This window comes from Ostrea edulis, chromosome 3, assembly GCF_947568905.1.
Source record: "Ostrea edulis chromosome 3, xbOstEdul1.1, whole genome shotgun sequence".
Taxonomy (NCBI): Eukaryota; Metazoa; Mollusca; class Bivalvia; order Ostreida; family Ostreidae; genus Ostrea; species Ostrea edulis.
In genome coordinates this window covers 28,411,093-28,419,643 of record NC_079166.1, presented here as the reverse complement: position 1 = coordinate 28,419,643, position 8,551 = coordinate 28,411,093, and the positions used below count along the sequence as shown (strand labels likewise).

The 8,551-nt window shown below is 39.6% G+C and overlaps 2 protein-coding genes across 12 annotated transcripts in view; one reads left to right on the top strand and one right to left on the bottom strand.

The window, feature by feature from the left end:
* The window catches only part of LOC125675767 (titin-like), a 249,910-nt gene that overhangs the window by 157,386 nt on the left and 83,973 nt on the right, over positions 1-8,551 (top strand). The gene's annotated exons all lie outside the window — the stretch shown is intronic.
* LOC125661767 (uncharacterized) overlaps positions 5,512-8,551 on the bottom strand; it is a 71,414-nt gene continuing 68,374 nt past the window's right edge. For 4 of the 11 annotated variants that reach the window (XR_008801874.1, XR_008801877.1, XR_008801880.1 and 1 more), the window contains 3 exons: positions 6,648-6,943; positions 6,294-6,409; positions 5,732-6,168 (listed from right to left, as the gene is read on the bottom strand). The gene's annotated coding sequence lies outside the window, so the exon portion shown is untranslated. Of the gene's footprint in view, positions 5,555-5,731; positions 6,169-6,293; positions 6,410-6,647; positions 6,944-8,551 lie in introns of those variants that run through there. The other 7 variants (XR_007365076.2, XR_008801872.1, XR_007365077.2 and 4 more) reach the window with 4 other exon arrangements.

The window sequence follows — 8,551 nt, the reverse complement described above, 5'->3', positions numbered from 1 at the left end:
ACAGCATCTCAAAAATACAACAATATAAGGCCTCAACCATGCACAGCTTTTTGTGCACCGTAAATCGAAGATTTTTTACAAGAGGTGGATCTGTAGCTCTCTGTTCCGTCATTTTTTTTCCAGAGAGCTACAGTTCTGCAGCTAAGTCCTTCCCTCTTATGCAGCAACTTTGAAATGAAATTTCTTGACTGTGAACATATATAGTCAATTTTAAAGAGACAATTCCTGTCATGCTGAGTGTGTGTTGCACTTAATTCAGCATTGCACAGAGTTTGCCATTATTTTCAATAAAGACGCCAAAACACCTGTTGATAGTAATGTTTACTTTCTCTCTAAAGAGGGATAATCGCGGTTTTTAGAGTGTTCCCAACCTGTTAAATTGGGCATTTTCATACAACTGATTTCATTATCTATCATTTGAGATTTTGATTTTATAAAATATCCTACTATACATATGCCTACTTACATATCTATTTCCTTGAAAGATGGTATTTCTTTCTTCAGCAAGCCTACGTCTTCTACTTTGGATTGAGCCGTTAACCAGCGGAGACCTTTTAAGTTGACTTTCAGCAAACTTTCATGATTAAGATTGCCCAGAGTGCCAAGGTCATTTGCCATCTCCTCGTGATCTGCGATTTCTTCGTCAAAAAAAGTGAGCTAAAGAAGACATGAGTTCAATTATGATATTAGACAGTTGTTCATATTCATAACGTATTCCAAGTTTATGAACTAAACTTCTAGTCCAGTCACAAGTCCTAGAAGGGATGTAATTCTCAGTTGAACTGGGAGAACTGCGATTTGGCGAGACAGTACTGTCACTCGATGACTGAGAAGATTCTCTGACTAAACTGGTTGGTTGAGAATCGCATTCAGTCGAAGACTGAGAACTAGAACTTTCCGTCATGTTTACAAAACGTAAATAACATTGTAGCAGAGCAATACCGAAATCAATTGGGCTATATTAATATAACCAAAATATAGCCAAAGAAAACCAAAAATACACCATTAAATACAGACTCCACCCGAGATGACGACTTTAAGCGTGATAGCATTTTCACAACTTCAAACTATGAAATGTTGTTTTTTTTATCATGTATGCGATTTAAGGTAGTTCAGCTGAGCACATGCACAACTGCGCAGAATGCTATAACAAAATATCCACTGGTTTAATACTAATCCCTGAGGTGCAAACATATTGCACATTTATTACTGAATCCTATCCAGTTGAAAAATTCGTTGTCAAGTCAATTTTTGAAAAGGTTTGGCAGGGACTATATATTTAGGCAGAAGAATTTACTAAAGTTTTAAATCTTCATAATTTCAGTCAATATATCTTCTTTTTTTTTGTACCTCTAGGGTGGCAGAGTACAGTTTTTTTGGTTTTTCAACATGTGGGAAGGGGGTATACATCTAAGTCAGGTTATGACAGGTTAATGAAAAATCATACTACCCTGTTTTCTCAATATTTGTATTTCATATTAGGGTAGTTATTAAATTAGGGCCCTATATTAAATGTCATCCATACATGCAGGTGTTGCTGCACAAAACATGCCCTGAGTAGGTGCCCCCTTCTTGCTCTGATTTTCTGTCATTTGGGCTAAATCCGCACCACCCCCACACCACCACAGTACCAAGCGAGGGGATATAGATGCTGTGCACAATCAAGAACCCTGTCTGACCTTCTTAAAAATCTACCTTTTATATGGGGCCATCCACCTCCCTCTGAGCTACCTACCATTTCCTGGACCCTCTAGGTTTTAGTCTGAATTTCTTCAGCTGCTGACCACGTGTCTTAGTTTCGCATTTGCACCCATCTATATACTAGGCATCATGGTGAGTGACACCTACATGTTGCATATCATTTTTTTCACTAAGCACTCAGCTATACACTTGAAATGTATCCTAAAATTATTCTACACATTTTTACACATGTAATATCACTTCAAATATGGGGTTTCTCCATTGTTTAAGAAACTTGACCAGGCCTATAGTGCGAAACTGTCCCCTGCTACCTTTAAAAATCCAGAGATCCCTTCTGATGGACGTCATCTCATATTTTTGAGAAATTTGACTTGTTCCGAGTGAAACTACACCAACCCTGTCACGTCGACTGCCCTAAATCTGTTCGCAATAAACTTTTTTATAAACCCTACATATCTGTGTCTGATGTTGTCATTTTTGAGTGCTGAGAGTGTTCACGATAAGAGCCCTGTGCCTAACAAATTCTGTTACATGTAAATTGTATCTATGGTATAAGTGACCTAACATGTAGTGCTACATGCTGTACATGTAATCATGAGAGCCTGTGTAGAAGAAGATGGACTACAGAAAGATGAAAGGACAGAACTGCTCTAAAAATCTAGAAAATTTCCAACTTCACTGCCTATATGTTTACATATTCTACATGAATGGACCTGAAATAGGCTCTGATTAAGTGACTTACTCTCCAACAAAACTTTCAATCCATTTCATCTTCCTAAATTCTTTTCTAAGCCCTCCTCATGGTGAAAACAAAAGTAGTATGCACAACAGCTAATGGTCAAAGGGAGGTAATTATCAAACAGACCAGAACTAGTGCTCTCACTCAAACTGATTAATATGCTTATCTGAAGGCCTGACTCTGGGAAATGTGTTTTGAAAAGGACAAGTAATGGACATTATACCTTATCCAGGGGTCAACATTTACGTTTGTCCGCTTGTCCGGTACCAGTGGAAAAACATTTCGGACAAGTGAATATTGATGGGCACTTGTCCGATTGGACAAGTGCTTTTTTATGTAAAGAAGTCTCCAAACAATTTTGTGAGAAGTTTATCGGTAGTTAAGAGTCGGAAGTACATGTATAATGCATGGAAAATGAACTTCGATTGCTTTGTAAACTAGCTGAGTTAAACTCAATTGGGATTGGTGTTCACTTATTGCGTACTACTTTCAATCACTCATTGCAATCTCTTACCAGAGAGCGTTACGCTACGCTCCACAATGTAGCGCGCCCTCTGGTGAGAGAATGCATCCATGGATCTTACGAAGTTATTGATTCAAGATGGGAAGTCTAGATAAAATTTCGTTTTTTGCGTTTGTTGTTTTTATCAAGAGAATAAGATAAAAAAAAAATCAATCAAGCAGGTATAAAAATAGACTATATATTAAGTAAATTAAATACAGTTTTCAAGTTGACGATATAATATCCTTTTTAAAAAAAATTCCGGACAAGTGAAGTTGAAGTTCGGACAAGTAAATATCTTTGTCTCTTGTCCAAATGGACAAGTAGGAAAAAAAGTTAATGTTGAGCCCTTCTTATCTCTTGAACAATATTTATACAACAAGATACCTCCCTAACTCACAACTCTAAACAAGAGGCCCACAGGCCTTATCGGTCACCTGAATACTAGTGAAAAAGTATCACTACTTCCATAGGCTATGAAATTTAGAAAAAATTTCCTATGCTGAATATCTAAGCTAAATTCTAATGTTCAGCAACAGTATAAAACAAGATGTGTTCTTAAAACTTCACTGCCTTCGAAAGTGCATACACTGATGAAAGGCTTTAAATAATAGGTGTATTAACATTAAAACATCAAAACATATGACTAAATTGAACTCATCCTTAAGTCATAACCCTGGGTTTTGATTGAAATTCACCATTTTCTGTCCAGCCTTTTCTGCTATTCCTAAGTATGCATTTAGATTTAATACAGTATCAGCAAACTTAAACATAAAAACTATATACAAAGTGTTGCACCACCCTGGGGTCAGAACCCTTACTCTGGGGATCATCAAATTTACAATTTTGGTAAAAGACTACCTGCTCTATCCATTTACTTTCAATTTAGTATCAACAGCACTAAAGAAGATGTTATTTAAGTGTTTTACACAGAAACACTACATAACAAGTTTGGCCCTGTCCTGGGGTCAGAACCCCTATCCCGGGGATCACGAAATTTACAATTTTGGTAGAGCCCTTCCTGCTCTCCATCACCATGCATTTAGTTTTTCTTACACATGTGCGGTTCTTGAGAAGAAGATTTTTGAAAATTGGTCAATTTTCGGCAGTTTTTGCCCCGCCCCTAAGGCCCCAGGAATCCTGAAATTTAGTTTATGTCCCCCTTGTTCCAAAGATGCTTCATACCAAATATGAAAAGAATTGGAATGATTGTTATCAAGAAGAAGTTAAAAATGTCTATTGTTCACACATTTAATAACTGACCATTTTGGCCCTACTCTGATACCAAAACACCTACCTCTGGGATCATCAAATTTACAATTTTTGTAAAGGACTACCTGCTCTTTCTAAATATCTATTTAGTTTCAATATAGTATCAACAGCACTAAAGAATATGTTATTTAAGTGTTTTACACATGAACACTATATACCAAGTTTGGCCCTGCCCTGGGGTCAGAACCCCTACCCCGGGGATCATGAAATTTACAATTTTGGTAGAGGTCTTCCTGCTCTCCATCATCACGCATTTAGTTTTTCTTACATGTGTACGGTTCTTGAGAAGATTTTTGAAAAATGGTCAATTTTGGGCAGATTTTGCCCCGCCACTAAGGCCCCAGTGGTGCAGGAATCCTGAAATTTACAATTTATGTCCTCCTTGTTCCAAAGATGCTTCATACCAAATATGAAAAGAATTGGAATGATAATTATCAAGAAGAAGTTAAAAATGTCTATTGTTCACACATTTAATAACTGACCATTTTGGCCCTTGACCCTGATACCAAAACCCCTACCCCTGGGATCATCAAATTTATAATTTTTGTAAAGGACTACCTGCTCTTTCTAAATATCTATTTAGTTTCAATATAGTATCAACAGCACTAAAGAATATGTTATTTAAGTGTTTTACACATGAACACTATATACCAAGTTTGGCCCTGCCCTGGGGTCAGAACCCCTACCCCGGGGATCATGAAATTTACAATTTTGGTAGAGGCCTTCCTGCTCTCCATCACCATGCATTTAGTTTTTCTTACACATGTGCAGTTCTTAAGAAGATTTTTGAAAAATGGTCAATTTTGGGCAGTTTTTACCCCACCCCTAAGGCCCCAGGGGTGCTGGAGAGCTGAAATTTACAATTTATGTTCCCCCTGTCCCAAAGATACTTCATACCAAATTTGAAAAGAATTAGACTGGTAGTTATCAAGAAGAAGTTAAAAATGTTCAATTGTTAACACACAACGGACGACGCACGACGACGGACGACAACCGATTGCAATAGGTCACCTGAGTTTACTCAGGAGACCTAAAAATACAAGCATCTCCCCCATCTGCACAGCACTTGTAAGAAATTCAAGAATTAAACATGAGGACAACAAACACCTATTGAAGAAACCGAGGCAAAAAACTAAGCTATTTCAAGCCAGGACATACCTATTTCCCTCAGCATTCTGACGCCCGAGCTGGTGCCCTCCGAGACGTTGATGCACCTGCTAGTTCGAGTACATGTGACCAAAACACAGAGTGGGACCGTATAAGTCTTGATGAATACTGGGATGCTGTGTGTATGTCCACTGAAGATCTCATTCTCCCAACCAAACTGCGACCTGCCAAGCCTGTAAAATCATGTACATGGAATGACGAAGAGGAAATCAACAGCGAGGAAAACATCATTGCTAACGTACATTCCTTAGGCCTACTTCTACAAAATTCTACAGTTCACCAGTGTGCCAGACCTTCAATCACTCTATCAATTTCTAAGAGGCTAGGACTATGTGTGACTGTCAGAGCCATTTGCTTAAACTGCCATTTCCACTCACCAGACATGCAGCTCTACACAACTGTCAAGAAGACTTGAGGACCGGAATCAAGTGCCCTCAATGATGGACTGGTACTGGCTCTCACCAAGTCTAAGATGGGAGTGTCTGATGCACGTTTCCTTATGTGCTGCCTCAACATAAATCCACCTGACAGCCGTGGTCTGCAGCGGAAACTCAATCAGATGTGTGACAGAGTGGAGGAAATCAACGTAGCCTCGATGATCGACAATCAGCGGTATGTCTGACGTGTCAACCAATTTCTCGGTCGAGGAAACGAAGTCCACATCGAGACTGACACCTCTTACAACAACAGGCCACAGCCAGGATTCGAGGCAGCAACCCAGAGCTTCGGTGGAAAACAACACCTCCCGAAAACTGGTTTTGGCCCTCCAAACTGCCAATAAGTTATGCTGCAAGAGGAATTGTGAAAATCATGAACAATGCAAAGAGAACTAGAACTCTGAAGACACCATTGCTTCCAGTGAATCAAAATTGTTAAGAAAAAATTTGGACTTTATTCAAAATCATAACATACTTCAACCTTGTTCCATTACCAGTGATGCCAGTGCTCAGATCCAAAAGACCATAAGGGACTATTCTAGAGAGAATGAAGTACCAATTCAGCACTGCTTCATCCACAAGCTAAGAACCCTGCAAAAAATGTACGAAACATCCGACTAAAAACCATGTTACCCACTGGACAGGACAGAGATGCCTACATGCAGAGACTGGCCACCTGTATCTGAGCCCGGATCCGATGCGAGCTCGTCAAGATTAGGAAACTGTGCCGGACCGACCAGTCTTTCCAGCACCATGCCGAGAATGCAGTCCCTAATGTTCTGCCATGTTTCTCAGGCCTACACGACAACTGTATGAAAATGTCATTTACCTGCACAGCCCATCTCACGGGCTACAGCACCAAGTTCCTTCCGCACGGAAAACATCTGGGCCTTGACTATGCAGACATGGACAGTATTCAGTCTGTCATCTGTAAACAATTCTGGAGAGAAGGTCTGCCAACTCGCCACAACCAACAAATGTGAGAATCTTCACCAGCGGGTCTTCACTTATGCTCCCAAGAACACAACTGGGGCCAGGAACTTTAACGCCATGTGTCACTCAGCAGTCCACTCAGCATCCCATGGGTCTGGCAGAAGTGTTGTCCTGTTGGCTAAGGAGGTGGGCCTGAAATAGAAATCCAGTGGATCATTTTACAAGAACATGTTCAAGAAAGATCAACAGAACAGGTATCACCGTGAGCGCAAACAAACCAACCAATACCGAGCATCTCGTTACCTGACGAGACGACGAAAAACCAACAAAAAACTCAGAGAACTGTCCCTGTACAACAATGCAAGACACTCCACCTCCAACGAACACTCTTATGGTGTAAATGTGTTACCTCACTGAAAGAGACACGGTCTGTGTGCTCCATGACCAATGCATTGCCCCTCGGCGACACAAGACTTCCGCGAATTGTTTACCGACTGCGGTTCCATGGACAAATGTGGTAACTTTATGCACTGTTTGTTATGGCATAAGTGTGATATGTGCATGTATGTGTCAAAATTATCCATGTTATTAATTTAGAAAATAAATCTGTGAACTGTAACCTTAATTTGTTTTCCTCTAAAACTTGGACGATAAATGCCATAGCCATCCTTGTTGACAGCACCTATCCATAAATGACAAAATGGTCTTAACTGTGTTTTTTGTGTAAAAATGTCTTTAAAATGACTTGTTTCTCTGTCTGTAAGTGCTATTTCATAAATATGTGCCATGGTGTTGTGAATAAGTGTGGTGGTTATGATATTCTGTATTGGAGACCTGTATGAGTAAAATCGGTTAATTACATGTACAACATGTAAATCTACATGTAATCTATATATAAAGTATAGAGGGTATATAAAGTACCTAAAATACCCTTATTTTAACCACTAAGCTGATTTACATGTGACTTTTTGTTACTATGAAACTTGACCAGATTCTGGTTTTCCATACTATATGGCTTAGCTTACCCCCTTGACTTAGTTGACAGCTACTGTGACACTTATGAAATACTTGTATTGAAAAAAAACATGGTATCCAATATGTGATACATTTAACTTTCTAAAATTCATAAATTGGCTGAATTCTAGGGGTTTGAAAAAAATATCATTTTCTTAAAGGTGGCAGAGGACAGTTTTTTTGGGGGGGCGGGGGTTCAACATGTGGGAAGGGGGTATACATCTAAGTCAGGTTATGACAGATTAATGATCAGGATATGGGGCTCACGGCGGATGTGACCGGTCAACAGGGGATGCTTACTCCTCCTAGGCACCTGATCCCACCTCTGGTGTGTCCAGGGGTCCGAGTTTGCCCAACTATCTATTTTGTACTGCTTGTAGGAGTTATGAGATTGATCACTGTTCGTTATCTTCACCTTGCATTAATGAAAAATCATACTACCCTGTTTTCTCAATATTTGTATTTCATATTAGGGTAGTTATTAAATTAGGGCCCTATATTAAATGTCATCCATACATGCAGGTGTTGCTGCACAAAACATGCCCTGAGTAGGTGCCCCCTTCTTGCTCTGATTTTCTGTCATTTGGGCTAAATCCGCACCACCCCCACACCACCACAGTACCAAGCGAGGGAATATAGATGCTGTGCACAATCAAGAACCCTGTCTGACCTTCTTAAAAATCTACCTTTTATATGGGGCCATCTACCTTCCCTCTGAGCTACCTACCATTTCCTGGACCCTCTAGGTTTTAGTCTAAATTTCTTCAGCTGCTGACCACGTGTCTT